The sequence below is a fragment of the Sminthopsis crassicaudata genome, chromosome 1, assembly GCF_048593235.1.
Source record: "Sminthopsis crassicaudata isolate SCR6 chromosome 1, ASM4859323v1, whole genome shotgun sequence".
NCBI lineage: Eukaryota > Metazoa > Chordata > Mammalia > Dasyuromorphia > Dasyuridae > Sminthopsis > Sminthopsis crassicaudata.
The window spans coordinates 519,059,340-519,083,294 of record NC_133617.1 but is presented as its reverse complement, the minus strand read 5'-3'; positions in this window follow the sequence as shown (position 1 = coordinate 519,083,294).

The window sequence follows — 23,955 nt, the reverse complement described above, 5'->3', positions numbered from 1 at the left end:
AAATTAGATAGGTTGGCTGCCTGGGAGAGAGGGTTTGCTTGTATTTCTTCAGCAGGAGAAGGAATCAAATGGGTGCCAACAAGTCATATTCGCCTTGTCCATCAGAGAGAGACAGAAAAAGAGAAAGACCTCAAAATAAAGGAGAAGATCTAAGAAACATCTGACACTGAAAGAGCATGGATAATAAGAAGACTGTTAAAGAACTTTAAAAACCAGCAGGAATCATTGGACTTCCTCACACAAGATGAGACTAATGGACAATGGACTTATGGACATTTATAAATTTTAAATTTATGATTATTTGATTATGTTATTTGTCATATACTTCTAGCATGTATTATGTTACTATGTTACTATGTGCTTATGTAATTTATGTAATTATGTGTAATAATTCCCATATTGATGGATTTATGTTTCAAGATCATGACTGTCCTATGTTCTAAATCAAAAGAAAGGGGGAGATGTTGGGATTATTAGGTGAGAACTCGGGTTGTCTGGATAGTGACAAGGTGAGAATTCAGGTTGGACAATTACAAGGTGAGAACTCAGGTTGACTTGATGGAAGGAGCAGGCTCATTGGCTGAGGTGGTTCTTCCCAGAAGCCCTTGCATTATCCCACACCCATTCTCTGGGAGGATAAAAAGAGACAGCACTGGGCGCAGAGAGCAGATCGGCCTGGAGAAGGATAAGAGCTGGAGGAGATTCAGAGCCAGGATTCAAGAAGAAGACTCTGCATTGCATCAGGCTTGATGGGGCTCCCTGCAGGAAGGGAAGTCACTTCTCTGGACAAGAGTTAACAGCAACTGCCTGGAGACAACGGTTCACTACAGGAAGAAGAATCTGTCTTAAAGATTTGAGTAGACACAGCAGATCTCTTCCCAGAGAGCGATCCGGCAGCTTCTAGAGACGACAGCTCACTACAATGTTCTATATATATTTTGGAGATGAGGCCTTTATCAGAACCTTTAACTGTAAAAATATTTTCCCAATTTGTTACTTCCCTTCTAATCTTGTTTGCATTAATTTTGTTTGTACAAAAGCTTTTTAATATGATGTAATCAAAATTTTCTATTTTGTGATCAATAATGATCCCTAGTTCTACTTTGGTCACAAATTCCTTCCTCTTCCACAATTCTGAGAGAGAGGTAAACTATCCTATGTTCCTCTAATATTTTTATGATCTCATTCTTTATGCCTAAATCATGGACCCATTTTGATCTTATATTGGTATATGGTGTTAAGTGTGGGTCTATATCTAATTTCTGCCATTATAATTTCCAATTTTCCCAAAAGTTTTTTGTCAAAAAATGATTTTTTTATCCCAAAAGTTGGGATCTTTGGGTTTTTCAAACTCTATATTGCTATTTTGTCCTGGGAACCTAACCTATTTCACTGATCAACTAATCTATTTCTTAGCCAATACCAAATGATTTTAGAGACTGCTGCCTTATAATTTAGTTTTAGATCAGGTACAGCTACACCAACTTCATTTATTTTTTTTTCATTGTTTTCCTTGAAATTCTCTACCTTTTCTTCTTCCATGTGAATTTTGTTGTTATTTTTTCTAGGTCATTAAAATAGTTTCTTGGGAGTCTGATTGGTATAGCACTAAATGAATAGATTAGTTTAGGGAGTATTGTCATCTTTATTATATTCACTCAGCCTATCCAAGAGCACTGAATGTCTTTCCAATTATTTAAATCTGACTTTATTTTTGTGGCAAGCGTTTTGTAATTTTGCTCATAAAATTCATGACTTTTCTTTGGTAGATGGATTACCAAATATTTTATACTCTCAACTGTTGTTTTGAATGGAATTTCTGTTTGTATCTCTTGCTGTTGGATTTTGTTGGTGATGTATAAAAATGCTGAGGATTTATGTGGAATTATTTTGTATCCAGCAACTTTGCTAAAGTTGTGAATTATATCTAATAACTTTTTTAAGAATATCTGGGATTCTCTAAGTATACCATCATATTATCTGCAAAGAGTGATAGTTTGATTTCCTCACTACCTACTCTAATTCCTTTAATCTTTTTCTCAATTCTTATTGCTGAGGATATTATTTCTTTTTTTTTTACTATATATTTTTTTAATAATATTATCCCTTGTATTCATTTTTCCAAATTATCCTGCCCCTCCCTCTACTCCCTCCCCCCGATGACAGGCAATCCCATACATTTTACATGTGTTGCAATACATGTGTGTATATACTATTTTCTTGTTGCACAATAAGCATTAGATTCTGAAGGTAAATGTAACCTGGGCAGACAGATATTAGTGCTAACAATTTACATTCACATGTCAGTGTTTCTTCTTTGGGTGTAGCTACCTCTGTCCATTGATCAACTGGAAGTGAGTTGGCTCTTCTTTATGTTGAAGATTTACACTTCCATAAGAATTTATCCTCATACAGTGTTGTTGTTGAAGTATACAGTGATCTTCTGGTTCTGCTCATTTGACTCAGCATCAGTTGATGTAAGTCTCTCCAGGACTCTCTGTATTCCTCCTGCTATTCATTTCTTACAGAGCAATAATATTCCAAAACTTTCATATACCATAATTTAGCCAACCATTCTACAACTGATGGACATCCATTCATCTTCCAGTTTCTAGCTAAAACAAATAGAGCTGCCACAAACTTTTTGGCACATATAGGTCTCTTTCTGCTCTTTAGTATTTCTTTGGGATATAAACCCAGTAGTAGTACTGCTGGGTCAAAGGGTATGCACAGTTTGATAACTTTTTGGGCCTAGTTCCATATTGCTCTACAGAAAGGCTGGATTCTTTCACAACTCCACCAGCAATGTATTAGTGTCCCAGTTTTCCCACATTCCCTCCAACATTCATCATTATTTCTTCCTGTCATCTTAGCCAATCTGACAGGTGTGTAGTGGTATCTCAGAGTTGTCTTAATTTGCATTTCTCTGATCAGTAGTGATTTGGGACACTCTTTCATATGAGTGGATATAGTTTCAATTTCTTCATCTGAGAATTGTCTGTTCATATCCTTTGACCATTTATCAACTGGAGAATGGTTCGGTTTCTTATAAATTAGGGTCAGTTCTATATATATTTTGGAAATGAGACCTTTGTCAGAACCTTTCCTTTTAAAAATATTTTCCCAATTTGTTACTTCCCTTCTAATCTTGTTTGCATTAGTATTGTTTGTACAGAAACTTTTTAGTTTGATGTAATCAAAATCTTCTATTTTGTGATCAATAAGGATCTCTAGTTCTCCTCTGGTCATAAATTCCTTCCTCTTCCACAGGTCTGAGAGGTAGACTATCCTCTGTTCCTCTAATCTATTTATTATGTCACTCTTTATGCCTAAATCATGGACCTATTTTGATCTTATCTTGGTATATGGTGTTAAGTGTGGATCCATATCTAATTTCTGCCATATTAATTTCCAGTTTTCCCAACAGTTTTTTCAAAATAATGAATTTTTATCCTTAATGTTGGTATCTTTGGGTTTGTCAAAGATTAGATTGCTATAGATGTACCCTTTTTTGTCCTTTGTATCTAATCTGTTCCACTGATCTACCGGTATATTTCTTAGCCAATACCAAATGGTTTTGGTGACTGCTGATATATAATATAGCTTTAGATCAGGTACACTTAGACCACCTTCCTCTGAGTTTTTTTTCATTAGTTCCCTTGCAATTCTCGATCTTTTATTCTTCCATATGAATTTTGTTGTTATTTTTTCTAGGTCATTGAAATAGTTTCTTGGGAGTCTGATTGGTATAGCACTAAATAAATAGATTAGTTTGGGGAGTATTGTCATCTTTATTATATTCGCTCGGCCTATCCAAGATCACTGAATGTCTTTCCAATTATTTAAATCTGACTTGATTTTTGTGGCAAGTGTTTTGTAATTTTTCTCATATAATTCCTGACTTTTCTTTGGTAGATGGATTCCCAAATACTTTATACTCTCAACATTTGTTTGGAATGAATTTCTCTTTGTATCTCTTGCTGTTGCATTTTGTTAGTGATATATAAAAATGCTGAGGATTTATGTGGATTTATTTTGTATCCTGCCACTTTGCTAAAATTTTGAATTATTTCTAGTAGCTTTTGGGGTTCTCTAAGTATACCATCATGTCATCTGCAAAGAGTGATAGTTTGATTTCCTCAATTCCTTGAATCTCTTTCTCGGCTCTTATCAAATTTATTGGCATAAAGTTGGGCAAAGTAACTAATTATTTCTCTAATTTCCTCTTCATTGGTGGAAAGATCCCCCTTTTAATTTGTAAGACTAACAATTTGATTTTCCTCTTTCTTTTTTCTGATCAAATTTACCAAAAGTTTATCTATTTTATTGGCTTTTTCATAAAACCAACTCTTGGTTTTATTTATTAATTCAATAGTTTTTTTACTTTCAATATTATTGATTTCTCCTTTTAATTTTTGTATTTCAAGTTTAATTTTTGGATGGGGGGGGGTTTTAATTTGGTCTTTTTCTAGCTTTTTAAGTTGCATGCCCAATTCGTTAATTTTCTCTTTCTCTATTTTCTTCAAATAAGCCTCTAAAGATATAAAATATCCCCTTATTACTGCTTTAGCTGCATCCCACAGATTTTGGTATGATGTCTCATCATTGTCATTATCTTGAGTGAAATTATTAATTGTTTCTATAATTTGCTGTTTCACCCAGTCATTCTTTAAGATGAGATTGTTCATTTTCCAATTACTTTTTGGTCTATTTACCCCTAACTTTTTACTGAATGTAGCTTTTATTGCATTGTGATCTGAGAAGAAAGCATTTATTATTTCTGCCTTCCTACATTTAATTTTGAGATCTTTATGTCCTAATATATGGTCTATTTTTGTATAGGATTGATGAACTGCTGAGAAGAAAGTATATTCCTTTCTATTGCCATTCAGTTTTCTCCAAAGGTCAATCATACCTAGTTTTTCTAATGTTCTATTTACTTTTTTAATTTCTTTCTTGTTTGTTTTGTGCTTTGATTTGTCTAAATCTGAGAGTGCAAGGTTGAGATCTCCCACTATTATAGTTTTACTGTTTATTTCTTCTTGCAATTCTCTCAACTTTTCCTTTAGAAAGTTAGATGCTATACCACTTGGTGCATATATGTTTAGTATTGATATGGCTTCATTATTTATGCAACCTTTCAGCAGGATACAGTTTCCTTCCTTATCTTTTTTAACTAGATCAACTTCTGCTTTTGCTTGATCTGAGATAAGGATAGCTACCCCTGCTTTTTTGGCTTTACCTGAAGCATAATAGGCTCTGTTCCAACCTTTTACCTTTACTCTGTATGTATCTCCCTGCTTTAAGTGTGTTTCCTGCAGACAACATATTGTAGGGTTCTGATTTTTGATCCAATCTGCTATCCGTCTCCGTTTGATGGGAGCCTTCATGCCATTAACATTTACAGTTAAAATTACTAATTCTGTATTTCCTGCCATCATATTATCCCCAGATTATGCTTTTTCCCTTGACCCCCCTGATCCCCCTCCCCGATATTTAATTTACAGACCCCCCTTGTGACGCACAGCCCTCCCTTTTTTTAGTATCCATCCCCCCTCCCTCTAAGTCCCTTCACTTATTCTGCATTTCCTTTTCCCTTTTCCTCTCCCCCCCTTTAATGAGATGAGAAAAAATTCTCTGAAAGACAAATATGTCAATTATTTACTCTTTCAGCCTCTTCTGATGAGAGTAAGATTCACACAATGATTCTCCCCCTCTCTAAGTTCCCTCAGATATGGTGTATTTACTATGCCTCTTCCTGGGATGTAGTTTCCCTCTTTTTATCATTCCTTCCCCTTTTTCTGAAATGACCTCCTTCCCTTTACTACACCCCCCCTTTTTTCTTTTATATCAGTAAAATCAAATTATCCATGAGTACTTTTAATATACCCACAACAGAGTTACAGTTCTCAAGGGTTCTGTGTACCTTTTTCTGTTTCTCTTCATTCTTGTGGATGTAGATCAAATTTTTTGTTTAAGTCTGTTTTTTTCTTAGAAACATATAGAATTCCTCTATTTCATTGAATGACCATCTTCTTCCATGGAAAAAGATGCTAAACTTAGCTGGGTAGTTCATTCTTGGTTGCAGTCCTTGATCTTTTGCCTTTCAGAATATCAGGTTCCAGGCCCTTCTATCTTTTAATGTGGAGGCAGCCAGATCTTGAGTGACTCTTATTGTAGCACCTTGGTATTTAAATTGTTTTTTTCTAGCTGCTTGAAAGATTTTCTCCTTTGTGTGGTAATTCTGCAGCTTAGCCACAATATTCCGTGGTGTTCTTTTTTTAGGGTCTATTTCAGAAGGAGTTCGATGAATTCTTTTCACATCTACTTTCCCTTGTGTTTCTATTATCTCTGGACAGTTCTCTTTGATAATTTCTTATAAAATAGAATCTAGGTCTTTTTTTGGTCATAGTTTTCGGGAAGTCCAATGATCCGCAGATTATCTCTCCTAGATCTATTTTCCAGGTCTATAGATTTTCCCAGTAAGTATTTGACGTTGTTCTCCAACTTCTCATTTTTTTTTTTTTTGTTTTGTTTGACTGATTCTTGGGTTCTCTGTGAATCAATCATTTCTATTTGTTCCATCCTGACTTTTAAGGAGTTATTTTCTTCTTTCACAGTTTTTAGTTCTTTTTGTAAATGCCCAATTTTGTTTTTAAATGAATTATTTTGCTCCATTGTTTTTTTTCCATTTCCCTAATTTTTTTTGAGAATTATTTTCTTTTTCCAATTCAGAAATTCTATTTTCTTGAGACTTTTTTATCTTTTCCAATTCAGAAATCCTACTTTCCTGTGATTTTTTAACCTTTTCTAATTCACCAATTTTGTTTCCCTGCATCTCCTGTGAATTCTTTATTTTTTCCAACTCCAATTTCAGGACGTTGTTATTCTCTATCATAGCTTCCCTTTCCTTTCCCCATTTTTCTTCAGACTCTCTTAGCTTTTTAATAGTCTCTTCTAGGAGAGAGTTATGTGATGGGTGGCAGGAATCATTCCCCTTTAGGTTGTTATCTGCTGATTCTCTGCTGTTAACTTCCTTGGGGTTGGATACCCGCTCTTTCTCTGTGTAGAAGGAATCTATAGTTTTTCTTGCTTTTTTGCTCATACTTAAAAAAATCTTTTGGGGTCTGTCCCTGTGGTAGGAAATTATTTATTAATTTCTTCACCAGCTTCCTCCCAGACAGGATGGATGCAGCGGCTCCTGCGCCTGAGCTAAGAGAGAGCTCTGGGAGTCAGTTTCCCAACTCCTCCCTGGAGGTGCCTCAGAGGTGACTAGCACTGCTGTGTTTTGAGGGCGCTATTTTCTAGCGGCTTCCTGACGTTTGAGACCGAACAGTAAAGGCGACACAAAGACCAGCCTATGCATCCTGGTGGGGCGTGGATGTCAGTAGCAGGTGACGGGAAAAGCTCCTGTGCTCAAACTGGAAGTGTCTGCCAGAAACCTCAGTCCCTAGTTCAAAGGTCCTGCTTCTCTGGGACTTCCCGAGCTGATTTCCACAGCAGTCAGCTGAGCTACGCAGTGTGTGTTGCCTTGGACCGTATCTGCCCACTTCTCAATCTCTTAACTAGTCTCAGGTGGGAGCTAGGGGCCACACCCACAGTGCTGAGTCACCCCCAGGATCAGGGAAGATCTAATCTATCTTTGAATTTTTAAAGTAGTTTAGATTTCTCTTCTGAACTGCTGTATTATAAGCAGAGAAGAGCTAACAGCCTGTGCCAGATTCCTTTATCTCAGTGGCTTCTCTGATCCCAGAGCCCTTCCCAGCGTGATTGGCGCAGTGTGCTAGCACCCAGCTGTCTGTGCTGGCCTCTCTTCTTCCTCCCCTGGGAACTGACCTTTTCTGTTGAAACTCCAGATTCTCTTCAGCTGGTAAGTCGTGCTTCCAGTCCTTGTGGTATCTATCAGTCCAGCGTTATTTCTGAGGCTGATTTATCTAATTGGTTGTGAGGGAGTAAGGACATTCACAGAGTCATGTGTATCTTCTCCGCCATCTTGGCTCTGCCCCAAGGATATTATTTCTAATACAATATTGAATAGTAATGGTGATAGTGGGCAACCTTGTTTCACTCCTGATCTTACTGAGAAAGGTTCCAGTTTGTCTCCATTATATATGATGCTTACTGAAGTTTTAAATATATGCTCCTGACTATTTTAAGGAATAGTCCATTTATTCCTATAATCTCAAGCATTTTTAGTAGGAATGCATGTTGTATTTTATCAAATGTTTTTTCTGCATCTATTGAGATGATCATATATTTTTTTATTAATTTGATTATTAATATGGTCAATTATACTAATAGTTTCCCTAATATTAAACAAGCCCTGCATTCCTGATATAAATCCTACTTGATCATAATGTATTATCCTGGGGATGATTTTCTGAAGTCTTTTTGCTAATTTCTTATTTAAGATTTTAACATCAATATTCATTAAGGAGATTAGTGTATAGTTTTTGCTTTCTCAGTTTTCAACCTACCTGGTTTAGGTATCAGTACCATGTCTCTGTCATAAAAGGAGTTTGGTAGGACTCCTTCATTCCCTATTTTTTCAAATAGTTTATATAACATTGGGGCTAATTGTTCTTTAAATGTTTGATAGAATTCACATGTGAATCCATCTGGTCCTGGGGATCTTTTCCTGGGGAGTTGATTAATAGCTTGTTCTATTTATTTTTCTGAAATGGGACTATTTAAGCAATTTACTTCCTCCTCTGTTAATCTGGGAACCCTGTATTTTTGGAGGTAGTCATCCATTTCATTTAAGTTATCAAATTTAACTGATGAATTCTAAATGCTAATCAAAGCATTTTCCCCTTACCTTTTATTTCTTTTTCTCTTTTGATTTGTTTCATCTTTAACTGTAACTAATATGAAAAGATGTTTTACATGATTGCACATGTATATGTGCTACCTATCACATTTGTAAGAAAGGGAGAAAAATTTGGAAATCAAAATATTATAAAAATGAATGTTAAATTCATCAGTTCTTTTTGTGTATATGGAGAACATTTTCTTTCAAGAATCCTTTGTATTAATTTTTTCTTGGATTTTGTTGTTGAGCAGAGCTGAATCATTCCCCGTTGATAATTATAGATTTTTGTTGATACTGTAAATACTAATCTTCCTGATTCTGCTCATTTCACTTTGCATCAGTTTATACAAGTATTTACAACTTTCCCCCCCAAAATCTGCATGTTTATTATTTATTATTGAACAATAGTATTCTATCATATTCATTCATCTTCTTCTGCCATTCCCCAATTACTGGGCATCTTTTCAATTTCCATTTCTTTCTTACCATGAAAAGGACTACTATGAATATTTTTACAATTTTAAATTATTTCCCTTTTTTATGATCTCTTTAGGGTTGAGACTAATGGTATCATTGTCGTATTAAAGGGTAAACATAATTTGGTTAGCCTTTGACATCCTTTTTAAATTATTCTTTAGGTATGGTTGAATCAGTTCATGTATTTGTTCTTGTGAATATACATACATATTTTTGTATTAGCTGTCATCCATGGTAGGGGAAATGCTTAATTTTTAACTCTGAGTTATTGTGTTTATTGAGCTTATATCTTTGACAAATAATACTTTAATTATTTTAACAGATTCCAAATGAATTCACAACAGAAGGAAAAATAGTGAAATTCTACAATGGATAAGAATTACAGATATTAACAAATGTACATGAAGTATCTATTATGTACTATGCTTTAGGTGTACAGCAATGCATACATAAATTATTAACCCTGTTTCCTATAAGTTTAGAACCTGAGAGACATGTACCAATAGTAATACTAAAAGAAAGCATCATAGAAAAGGTACTTATAGGTAAAGAATAATGGATTGGCCTTGTGATATAATTTAATTTATTTAGGAATAGTATGTCAACAAGTTTGTCAGTTCAACTATAATAACCCCTCAAGGCACCAATACTGGGTGTAGACACAGCCAATTCATATGTATACCTTTAACCCCAACCTTAAATAAATGTAATTTATGTTGCCAAATAAATATCAGTTACTTCATCTAATTTGCATCAAAATGTACTGAGTCTAGAAAAGTGGGGCCAATCAGCATATAGGCCATCAGTAAATACATTAATTTGTTCCTAAATATGATTTTGTTTTAGTTTCCTTTGTTTTAATTGCTCTGTTGGTTGATTTCATCATGTATATATTGGAACATGACAGAAGAATACTTTTGAAGTCATTTGGTTGTTGGGTGGTCCTGTGTAGCACAGTCTTAGTGAAATACTTTTGGAAAATAAAATTTTCCTACAAAGTCAGACAGACAGATGATTTAATGGGACTAGTCAATTCTCTGAAAAAGTTAAATTAACAAATGTTCTAGGATTCCTCCATAAGATTAATTAAAGTCAAATAATGAATGTTATCCTATTTACTCTTTTAATGCTTTGGACTCAATTATGATGCAGCATTTTTTGAATAGGGTACATTTTGAGAATTGCATTAAACATTCAACTGTAATTTTTTTTTAAAGCAAAATTTGTACTGCTGAGTGATTTCATGGAGAGTTGTACTAACATTACTGTAAGTTGCATATTTCCCTTGACGAAGTTGCTTTAACAATTAATGAGCAAATTTTTCATGATATTCATTTTAATAGATTATCTCTAGGAAATTTGAGGATCTTTATGTGAGAAGTCAATTATGTTACAATATTTCCTCTATATATTTTTCATTTTGGGAAACACTGAAAACATTTTGTTTTATTTTATTTTTTAATTTTTTAAGATCTTTTTTTAAATTTTTATAATTATAACATTTTCTTTGGCAGTACATATGCATAGGTAATTTTTTTTACAACATTATCCCTTGTACTCCCTTCTGTTCCAAGTTTTTCCCCTCCTTCCTTCCACCCCCTCCCCTGGATGGCGGGCATTCCCATACATATTAAGTATCTTATAGTATATCTTAAGTACAATATATATGTGCAGAACCGAATTTTGTTGTTGTTGTTGTTGCAAAGGAAGGATTGTATTCACAAGGTAAAAATAATCTGGGAAGAGAAACAAAACAAAACAAAAACAAAACAAAACAAAACAAAACAAAACAACAAAAAAAAAAAAAAAAAAAAAAAAAAAAACAATGCTCACAGTTTACACTCATTTCCCAGTGTTCCTTTTCTGGATGTAGCTGATTCTGTCCATCATTGATCAATTGGAATTGGATTAGCTCTTCTCTATGTTGAAGATATCCATTTTCTGTGTCAGAATACATCCTCATACAGTATCATTGTTGAAGTGTATAATGATCCCCTAGTTCTGCTCATTTCACTCAGCATCAGTTGATGTAAGTCTCTCCAGGCCTCTCTGTATTCCTCCTGTTGGTCATTTCTTACAGAACAATAATATTCCATAACATTGATATACCATAATTTACCCAACCATTCTCCAATTGATGGACATCCATTCATTTTTCAGCTTCTAGCCACTATGAAAAGGGCTGCCACAAACATTTTGGCACGCAACTTCTTTAGTATTTCCTTGGGATATAAGCCCAGTAGTAGTGCTGCTGGGTCAAAGGGTATGCACATTTTGATAAATTTGGGGGCATAATTCCAGATTGCTCTCCAGAATGGTTGGATTCTTTCACCACTCCACCAACAATGCAACTGAAAACATTTTAAAGCACAATGATCAAAAATATTCTTCTGAATAAATTATCAAGGATAACACTCTTTTCATGGACACATTAATCTTGAAAAAGAGGTCAAGTCCATAAGGGGGAAATAGAGATAATTGTCATATTTGTTTTATGCCATAGAGAATATTTGAGATTATTTAAAAATCACTGGGATTATTCTGTCCCCACTAGATCTACATCTGTGCCAGAACAATTTATCAGAGATTTTGAGCACTTGGAATTTGCCACTTGAGATTATTATTTATTCTCTTGGTGCTCCTTTAGTGTGAGAACAAAGCAATTAAACACAAATTTGGACCTTTTAGGAGAGTAGAATACAGCCTGCTGCTTACTATAATTTCAGAGGTATGTTCTTAAATTCAAATTTACAGTTCCATTATGTAGAAAAATTTTCCTGTCTCTGAGAAGTTAGGAAAGTGAATACATTTCTGTAGTTGAAAGGGTATGTGGTATTTTGTATTCTCAGACATCTCAATACATTAAGTTTCATATCAGAAGTAATTGTGAGAGCAATTTCTTGCAGTATACAAAAGCTTTCATTGAAGTACTACCTCATCACAGAAAGAACATGACCCTGGAGTCTTAGAGATTATGCTGATGAAGAATAAGGTGTGGAGATATCTTAAACCTGAAAAAAGGAAATTTCTTGAAGTAATCTAGCTCATCACAAGCATATTACTCCTTTGACGTATATAGAAATGCATGAACTAGTTAAAAATACAAAATGACTGATCAATAATAGAATGGAACTAATCTTCCAAAAATCAATGTGATCAAGCCTCATGCTTTCAAGAAGAAATTTTCAAGATATGAATTTATTTTCTTCTTAAATCACTTCAGAGTATTTTAGCAAGGTTCCTAACAAAATGGTTCTTTTTAAATTAGCTCCCTATCAGCCTGAACTTCATAAATCCCTAGATTCCCTACTTTGTAACTGAGAAAAGAGAGGTTCAAAACATCATAAAATTTATCCTTCCTTGCATAATTAAAAAAGTATCTGAAGAAGCATTTGAATCCAATTCATTCTGATTCTTAGTTCAGTATTCTTCCGTTTATCAAGAGACTGTGTAATGTCTGGGATAGCTTTCTAGAGGATCTCTGGACGGGCCTTGGTCTTTAGGTGGAGAAGTGATGAAGGCAGGAGAGCCATCAGGGTTGGTCAAAGATAGCGTCCTGAATCTGGAGTTTGGAGTCTGAAGTCTTCTCTTGTGCCTATATCTGAGACTCCCAGTTCCCAGTCCTCACAGCCCTTAAATACCTCAGTATGATCACACCACTACAGCAACTGAACATGTGCCAATTGGAGAATATTACATCACCATATAACACTAAGTATATGCCAAGGAGAGTGATTATATCATTCATCATAATAAGTATATGTTTAACTAGAACTCCATTATCCCATCAATCACACTGAATAAGTGCTTAACTATAAGCACCCTGCTGTCCTTAATTCAAGTATATCTTTCCAGAGTTCTACAAGAGTGGATGTATACATTGAAATATCAATCTAAAAATCTACTAAACTTAAGAGGATATAGGGAAATATTTTCCTAAATAGATATTTTGCAAATTATCAAATAATTATACTTATTTAACCACAAATACAAAGTATTTGACCATGTTGATGATTAATATCATTGCTATGAATAATTGGTCCTAATTTTAAAGTTGTTAAAAAGTGTTCCTATTTTTAAAAAATATTGTTTTGGGCAAAACAGCTATTTTATACATAAATCCAACAACTTTGTTTAGGACAATTCCTGAAGCTTATTGTGTGAGAACTAGGAGACTATTGTTATCTATCTATCTATCTATCTATCTATCTATCTATCTATCTATCTATATATATATATATATATATCATTGCTATATTAGTCTAAGGAAGAGGAGTGAATTCAGAAACAGTACATTTTTTAACCTAGAAGCATGACTTTAGAGTTCCAACAGTGAAGAGTTAAATTATCATTTTCATTAAAATAACTAATGATTGTATATATTATCAATCAATTCAAGTAATGATATAAAAATAAATCAATTATTCAATCAACAAGCATATTCATATGCCAGGCCTTGCTTTGTGGTCCTCTGAAGTATTCCCTATGGACACATTTTTTAAAATTATTTTATCAAAAGGAATAAAATATATACAAATTTATATACTCACATCCATGCATATATAGTAATAATATGGGGGGAAATTTTAGAATTTGGGGGATACAAAGCAAAACTTTATGAAGATAATGCCTAAGCCTTGCTTAAAGAAAGAGTTTTCTGAAGCAGAAGTGAGAGGAAAATTAATTCTGGCATGAGGTACACATAGTGGAAACGTATAAAATGAGCTACCACGTGAAAAGGCATTTAAAAAAGAATTTTGGTGAACTATATCTAAAAGGAAATGGAATAATGTATGACAAAGTTGAAAAGACAGCATGACACCAAGGTTTACAAAGCTTTAACAGCCCAATAGAGTAATCTGTATTTTATCCTAGGAACAATAAGGGGACAGGGAAGTTTATTGAGGAAAGAGTGATATATTCAGAACTATGTTTAAAGAAAAATAATTTTGGGAGTTGCTTGGAAGATAGATTAGAATGAGGAGAGACTTGAGTCAAGGAGACCCAATTAGGAAACCATTGGAATACTCTAACAGAAAGGTGATGGAAGCATGAATCATTATGGAAGCTATCTAAGCAGAAAGAAGAAGTCAGATTTTAAAATGTTATGGTTGTGGAATTTCTTTTTTATAAAATACAACTTCTTGGATACATGGAATGAAAGAGAATGAAGAGTTTAAGATAACATTGATATAACTGTTGGAATCAGAAAGAATCATATTGATATTCCTAGAAATATATGTTTTTTTTTAATTTGATTTTAACTTTCAATAGTATTATATATATTTTTTCAAATACACATAAAGAGAGTTTTCTGTTAAGGAGCAGGTCAATTCTCCAAGAGCCTCTACAGCTGTGGATCATAACATCTAAAGTGGCTGTAAGGCAGCCTTTCTGATACAGGTGTTGTGGACTGGGAATAAGATAAGTTAAAGGCAGAGGGAAGAGGAGAGAGGTCAGACAATGCAACAGCCTCTCAGTCAGAGAAGTCAGAGAACAGCAACTGCCTCTCAGTCTCTTTGTATCATCCTCTCATAAGAGGAGATCCATTCTGGGTTGGATCTCCAGCAGCCTTTGTCAGGTGGCTCCTGTGTATTCCAACAGCTCTCCTGTGCATTCCAACAGTTTTTAACATTTATGTTTGTAAGACATTGTGTTCCAAATTTTTCTCCCTCCCTTTTTTCCCTTCATCTGTCCCAAGAGAGCATGCAATCTGATATAGGTTAAATATATACAATTCTTTTAGATGTATATCCATATTTGTCATGTTGTATAACAAAAATCAGGCCAAAATGGGAAAAAACAGCAAGAAAAAAGATGAAAATACTGTCCTTCAATTCATAATCAGTGTCCATAATTCTTGCTCTGGATGCAGAAAGCATTTTCCATCCCAAGCTTCCTGGAATTGCCCTGAACCACATGTTGAAAAGAGTCAAGTCCAACACAGTTAATCATCACATAAAATCATTGTTACTGTCTACAATGTTCTCTTAGTTCCTGTGAGTCTTTGTAAGATTTTCTGAAATCAGTATGCTCATCATTTTGTATAGAGCAATAATATTCCGTTGCATTCCTATAGTATATCTCAATAAGCCATTCTCCAGTTGATGGGCATCCATTCAATTTCCAGTTTCTTGCCAAAACAGAAAGGGCTGCTACAAACATTATTGCACATGCCAGTCCTTTTCCTTCCTTTAGTATGTCTTTGGGATACAGATCTGGAGTGTGAAACTTCTGGATCAAAAGTATATACAATTTTATAGCCCATTGGGCATAATTCCAAAATGCTCTCTAGAATGGTTGGATCATTTCATAACTACACCAACAATGTTTTGGTGTCCAAGTTTCCCCAAATCCTACTTATCATTTTTATTATCTTTTCTTATCATCTTAGCCAATATGAGAGATATGAAATAGAACCGCAGAGTTGTTTTAAATTATATTCCTCTAATCAATAGATTTAGATCATGTTTTCATATGACTAGAAATGGCTATAACTTTGTTATCTAATATCTGACTTTCTTTGTGTGGAAAGTGCTTTGTAATTGTGTTCATATAGTACCTGCCTTTCCCTTCACAGGGAGATTCCCAAATAAATTGTATTGACCCTAAAGACATTTTCTTAAGATGTACATTAATGGTTTGCTCAATCACTTTTTATAAAATGGAACTGTGTAAGTAATTTATTTTTTTTCCTTTGTCAATTTGTAAGTATTCATTCATTTCATTTAGATTATCACATTTTTGGCACATAGTTGGGCAAAATAGTCCCTAATTAATTTTCTTTTTAATTTCTTCTTCATTGGTGGTAAGTTCACATTCATTTTTGATACTAGTAATTTGGTTTCCTTCTTTTTTTCAATTCATTGGTCTCCTCTTTCACCCTTTTGCTCATGTATGCATTTAGAGATATAAGATTTCCTCTGAGAACTATCCAATAAGTTTTAGTATATTGTCTCTTTATCATCATTATCTTGGATGAAATGATTGTTCCTATTATTTGTTGGTTGGTCCACCTATTGTTTAGGATTAAATTATTTACATTCCAATTAATTTTGGCCTGTTTTTCCATGGCTCTTTATTACATGTAATTTTTATTTCATCATGGTCTAAAAAGCATGCATTGACTAGTTAACCCTTTCTATATTTCATTAAAAGGTATTTATGACATAGTATTTGGTCAATTTTTGTATAGGTACCATTATCATATTTTATAGCACAATACCACAATCTTCTGTTGCAAATTGTTCAGCCATTACTCAACCTATGAGAATTTTCTCAAATCTGGAAAAAAAAAAGTCTTACTGCAAAATAATCACACAAAATTAAAATCATTTCATTTTCTATAATATCATTTAGTTTTTGCTATGTCTGAAGTCATGATTGTTGCTATTGCATTTTCTTTTCTTTCCCTTTTATTTTTATTTTTTTTGTAATTTATCTGAAGCATAATAGATTGTACTCTAGGCTCTTATTTTATCCCTATGTGTCTCTCTGGATTTTGATTTTCAATCCATTCTTCTATACCCTTTTTTGGATCGAATTCATCTCATTCATGTCAACTATTATGGTGAGTACACACACACACACACACACACACACACACACACACACACACACACACACACACATATATATATATATATATGTAAAATCCAATTTTCTTGCTTCTTTATATCTCTTCCTTTATATCCTAATTCTCCTCAAAAGCCTGTTTTGCTCTTGACCACTGTCTGTCTCCCTTAATCTACAAATCTGCACCCTCATATTTCTTATGCTCTTCCTCTTTTAATCCCTATTGGGTAAGATAGATTTCTATAATTAAAGTAGTGTGTGTGTGTGTGTGTGTGTGTGTGTGTGTGTGTATGTGTGTGTGTGTGTATTCTTCCTTCTTTTAAACAATTGCAATAAGAATGAAAGTCAAACACTGCTTAACAACTCCCCCCAAATTTTTCTCCTCAATTTTAAAAGCTCTTTCTTGTGTGCCTTTTTCTTGGAGAAAATTTTCTCTATTCTATCCCTCTCTTCATTTCTATCATTCCAGTGTCTCAATTAAATTATTTCTAATCAAATGGTTAACATACCAAATATTTTCTATTTAAATTCACATTTATTGCTTTTGTGTAAAAAATAATACTTTGAAAAATTTTAATATTTTTTTCAAAATAATATTTACTGTCTTCCTCCTTTTCCTCCCCTTCTCTGTCCTCTTCCTCTTCCTTTTTCTCTTAATGCTTCTGCTACTGCTATTTCCCATTTCCTTGGTGAGGACCATCTCATAATGCATTTGTGAAGCAACACCTGAGGAAACCCAATAGAGGAGTTGACAATCACAAGCCTAATGTAGAAATCAAGACTGAAAACAAAGGCCATACTAATTTGAAGTTGGCAGGGCAATATTATTTAATAGTGCAGTTTAAGATTAAGAGTCAAATATCAGTTGGGGAAAGGCTGAATAAGTTATGGTATATAAATGTAATGCAATATTATTATTTTATAAGAAGTGATTAGCAGGCTGATTTCAGAAAAGCCTGGAAATATTTACCTGAACTGATACAAAGAGAAGTGAAAATAATCAAGAGAATGAAGTGATTCGAGGCAATTCCTATAGATTTGTGATAGAAAGTGCTGTCGTCATCCAAAGAGAGAACTATGGAGACTGAAGAGAATAGTGTTTTTCACCTTTTATGGTTGTTGTTGCTGTTGCTTATTTGCCTATGTTTTTTTTTTCTTTCTTGTGTATTTTTCCTTTGCACAGCATGATAAATATGGAAATATATTTAGAAGAATTGGTTATGTTTAACCTATATCAGATTGCTTGTTGTTGGGTATAAAGAAATGTCAGAGAGAGGAACACAAATTTGGAACACAAGATTTTACAAAGATGAATGTTGAAAACAATCTTTGCATGTATTTGGAAAAATAAAATAATTTTTAAAATATTTAAAAAGATTAAGAGTCATTTTAAAAAGAAAAAAATAAAGATTAAGAGTTTAGCATTTTGGGGCAGCTAGGTGGTGCAGTGGATAGAGCACCAGTCCTGAATTCAGGAGGACCCAAGTTCAAATCTGGTCTCAGACATTTAATACTTCCTAGCTGTGTGACCTTGGGCAAATCACTTAACCCCAGCCTCAGGGGAAAAAAAAATTACCATTTGGTAAACTAATGAAAGGCTATTGTGAAAGACTAAGCTACTCAATGAGGCAAAGTAGATTCTCAAGTTGATGGTCAGCCAATCAATAAAATAGACACACTTGCACAGTAAGAAATGAAGGATGAAGATACAATTAGCATATTCCAGCAGCAGATAAATGTTTACTAAAAAGAGAACCTGAAATGCTAGTTCAGGATAGTGAACCCAAAGAAAAGAATACACATTCAATTGGAAACCTAGATTCAGTTCATCCACATCCTGTTTACTGCAGCATAATCTTCTCACTTCTTTGATTCTCTTACCTCTTTCCATTATTATGCATAAAGTGACATCCTTTGTATAGGCACAAAACAATTAAAATAAAACTAAATGGCTAATGGTACGATTTTATCAACACCAAATGGAAGTTGGTAGTGGAAAAAAAAAAAAACTGGTTCTGTGAAAATATCCTTATTTTCCATTAGTGACATATTCATTCAGGTTTTATCTTCAAAGTCCAGTTACCTTGCTCTCATTTTTTTTTTTTTTTATTATAGCAGCACAACGCACCAAAATTTTATTTCATACTTTATTTGATTAGATAGTTTCAATGTTTTTCTTTTATCATTATAATTTAGGAATTATTTTATAGTAATTTTAATGTAGATTTTATATATTGGGTAATTGCTTTATTTCAGTAGAGATAAATTACAATTAAAAATTAATCCTAGATAGTTTTCCCTTACAGTCATTTTTAAAATAAACTTCTTGTTTAAAATTTAAAAAAATGATACCCACTGATTCCAAAATTATTTAACAATATTAGAAGTAATGTTTATAGCAATATGACCAGGAAAAACAGATGAGTAAATATTGGAATACAGGGAAGCCACCTGACAATGGCTGCTGGAAACCCAACCCAGACCTGCAGAATGGATCTCCTTGTGTAAGAAGATGATACTAGGAGACTGAGAAGCAGCTGCTGTTCTCTGATCTCTTTGAATGAGAGGACTTTGCTTTGTCTGACTTTTCTCCTCTTCCCTCTGCCTGCAATTTATTGCGTTCCCAGTCCACAAGCAACACCTGTGTCAGCAAAGGCTGCCCTGAAACTCCTTCTGATAATATTATTCACAGCTGTGGAAGCTCTTGGAAAATTTACCTGCCCCTTACAAGAAAAGAAACAAAGGCAAAATGAACCTCACATTGCTTAGAAAATCATCTTTCCTTTTGAAATTTATTAAGTATTCATCAGGATAGTAAGGAACAACTTTGAGCAGCATTCATCTTTTTCTCTCATGCTTCAGTTGACATTAATAGAGGGTTGCTGAACAAATTTGTTTATATTGTTGTCTTCATGAATCTTGATCTGTATATTTTCAGAGTGATTCTATTGAGACTCCTCCCAACTCTGTTTTGTTTTTAAAAATTAAATGATTTGGGGGCGGAGCCAAGATGGCGGAGAAGAAACACACGACTCAGTGAACGTCCTCACTCCCTCACAACCAATTAGATAAATTAAGTCTCAAAATTAGTTCAGGACTGATAGATACCACAAGGACTGGAAGCACGACTTACCAGCTGAAGAGAATCTGGAGTTTCAACAGGAAAGGTCAGTTCTCAGGGGAGGAATAAGAAAGACCAGCACAGATGGTGGGGTAGGGGCACACTGCGCCCATTGCGCTGGGAAGGGCTCTGGGATCAGAGAAGCCACTGAGGTAAAGGAATCTGGCACAGGCTGTTAGCTCTTCTCTGCTAATTATTTAGCAGTTCAGAAGAGAAAGCCAAAATATTTTAAAACTCAAATTAGATTTTCCCCCATCTGGGTGGTGACACAGCTGACTCGGCACCAGGGGGTGTGGCCTCAGCTACCACCTGAGAATAGTTAAGAGACTGACAAGTGGGTGGATACGGCCCAAGGCAACACACACTGCCTAGCATAGCTGGAGAGAGTGGAACTCAGCTCCAGGAAGTCCCAGAGAAGCGGAACCTTTGAACTAGGGACCTCAGTTTCTGGCAGACACTTCCAGTTTGAGCGCAGGGGCTTCTCACGTCACCTGCTGCAGACATCCACTCCCCACCCGGACACATAGGCTGGGCTTTGTGCTGTCTTCACTATTCTACGCCCTCGAAGCACAGTAGTGCTAATCACCTCTGAGGCACCTCCAGGGAGGGGGTGGGGAACTCTCTCCCAGAGCTCTCTCTTAGCTCAGGCGCAGGAGCCGCTGCATCCATCCGGTCTGGGAGGAAGCTGGTAAAGAAGTAAATAATTTCCTACCCCAGGGACAGACCCCAAAAGATTTTTTTAAGTATGAGCAAAAAAGCTAGAAAAACTATAGATTCCTTCTATACAGAGAAAGAGCAGGTAACCAACCCCGAGGAAGTTGACAGCAGAGAATCAGCAGACAACAACCTAAAGGGGAACGATTCCTGCCCCCCATCACATAACTCTCTCCTAGAAGAAGCTCTAAAAAAATTGAGGGAGATCGAAGAAAAATGGGGCAAGGAAAGGGAAGTTATGATAGAGAATAACAACGTCCTGAAATTGGAGTTGGAAAAAATAAAGAATTCACAGGAGATGCAGGGAAACAAAATTAGTGAATTAGAAAAGGTTAAAAAAACACAGGAAAGTAGGATTTCTGAATTGGAAAAGATAAAAAAGTCTCAAGAAAATAGAATTTCTGAATTGGAAAAAGAAAATAATTCTCAAAAAAAAAATTAGGGAATTGGAAAAAAATTCAATAGAGCAAAATAATTCATTTAAAAACGAAATTGGGCATTTACAAAAAGAACTAAAAACTGTGAAAGAAGAAAATAACTCCTTAAAAGTCAGGATGGAACAAATAGAAATGAATGATTCACAGAGAACCCAAGAATCAGTCAAACAAAACAAAAAAAATGAGAAGCTGGAGAACAACGTCAAATACTTACTGGGAAAATCTATAGACCTGGAAAATAGATCTAGGAGAGATAATCTGCGGATTATTGGACTTCCAGAAAACTATGACCAAAAAAAAGAGCCTAGATTCTATTTTACAGGAAATTATCAAAGAGAACTGTCCAGAGATAATAGAAACAGAAGGGAAAGTAGATGTGGAAAGAATCCATCGAACTCCTTCTGAAATAGACCCTAAAAAAAAGAACACCACGGAATATAGTGGCTAAGCTGCAGAATTACCACACAAAGGAGAAAATCCTGCAAGCAGCTAGAAAAAAACAATTTAAATACCAAGGTGCCACAATAAGGGTCACCCAAGATCTGGCTGCCTCCACATTAAAAGATAGAAGGGCCTGGAACCTGATATTCCGTAAGGCAAAAGATCAAGGACTGCAACCAAGAATGAACTACCCAGCTAAGTTTAGCATCTTTTTCCATGGAAGAAGATGGTCATTCAATGAAACAGAGGAATTCTATATGTTTCTAAGAAAAAAACCAGACTTAAACAAAAAATTTGATCTACATCCACAAGACTGAAGAGAAACAGAAAAAGGTACACAGAACCCTTGAGAACTGTAACTCTGTTGTGGGTATATAAAAAATACTCAAGGATAATTTGATTTTACTGATATAAAAGAAAAAAAGGGGGATGTAGTAAAGGGAAGGAGGTTGGTTCAGAAAAAGGGGAAGGAGTGATAAAAAGAGGGAAACTACATCCCAGGAAGAGACATAGAAAATACACCATATCTGAGGGAACTTAGTGAGGGGGAGAATCATTGTGTGAATCTTACTCTCATCAGAAGAGGCTCAAAGAGTAAATAATTAACATATTTGTTTTTCAGAGAATTTTCTCTCACCTCATTAAAAGGGGGGAGAGGAAAAGGGGAAAGGAAAAGGAGAATAAGTGAAGGGACTTGGAGGGAGGGGGGAGGGATCCTAAAAAAAAAAAAAAAAAAGAGGGAGGGTTGCGCGTCACAAGGGGGGTCTGTAAATTAAATATCGGGGAGGGGGATCAGGGGGGTCAAGGGAAAAAAGTATAATCTGGGGATAATACGATGGCAGGAAATACAGAATTAGTAATTTTAACTGTAAATGTAAATGGGATGAACGATCCCATCAAACGGAGACGGATAGCAGATTGGATCAAAAAGCAGAACCCTACAATATGTTGCCTACAGGAAACACACTTAAAGCAGGGAGATACATACAGAGTAAAGGTAAAAGGTTGGAACAGAGCCTATTATGCTTCAGGTAAAGCCAAAAAAGCAGGGGTAGCTATCCTTATCTCAGATCAAGCAAAAGCAGAAGTAGATCTCGTTAAAAAAGATAAGGAAGGAAACTATATCCTGCTGAAAGGTAGCATAAATAATGAAGCCATATCAATACTAAACATATAAGCACCAAGTTGTATAGCATCTAACTTTCTAAAGGAAAAGTTAAGAGAACTGCAAGAAGAAATAGACAGTAAAACTATAATAGTGGGAGATCTCAACCTTGCACTCTCAGATTTAGACAAATCAAACCACAAAACAAACAAGAAAGAAATTAAAAAAGTAAATAGAACATTAGAAAAACTAGGTATGATAGACCTTTGGAGAAAACTGAATGGCAATAGGAAGGAATATACTTTCTTCTCAGCAGTTCATGGATCCTATACAAAAATAGACCATATATTAGGACATAAAGATCTCAAAATTAAATGTAGGAAGGCAGAAATAATAAATGCCTTCTTCTCAGATCACAATGCAATAAAAGCTACATTCAGTAAAAAGTTAGGGGTAAATAGACCAAAAAGTAATTGGAAACTGAATAATCTCATCTTAAAGAATGACTGGGTGAAAGAGCAAATTATAGAAACAATTAACAATTTCACCCAAGATAATGATAATGATGAGACATCATATCAAAATCTTTGGGATGCAGCTAAAGCAGTAATAAGGGGAAATTTTATATCTTTAGAGGCTTATTTGAAGAAAATTGAGAAAGAGAAGATTAACGAATTAGGCTTACAACTTAAAAGGCTAGAAAAAGACCAAATTATAAACCCCCAACCAAAAATTAAACTCGAAATACAAAAATTAAAAGGAGAAATCAATAAAATTGAAAGTAAAAAAACTATTGAATTAATAAATAAAACCAAGAGTTGGTTTTATGAAAAAGCCAATAAAATAGATAAACCTTTGGTAAATTTGATCAAAAAAAAGAAAGAGGAAAATCAAATTGATAGTCTTACAAATGAAAAGGGGGATCTTTCCACCAATGAAGAGGAAATTAGAGAAATAATAAGGAGTTACTTTGCCCAACTTTATGCCAATAAATTTGATAACTTAAGTGAAATGGATGACTTCCTCCAAAAATATAGGCTCCCTAGATTAACGGAGGAGGAGATAAATTGCTTAAATAGTCCCATTTCAGAAAAAGAAATAGAACAAGCTATTAATCAACTCCCCAGGAAAAAATCCCCAGGGCCACATGGATTCACATGTGAATTCTACCAAACATTTAAAGAACAATTAGCCCCAATGTTATATAAATTATTTGAAAAAATAGGGGATGAAGGAGTCCTACCAAACTCCTTTTATGACACAGACATGGTAC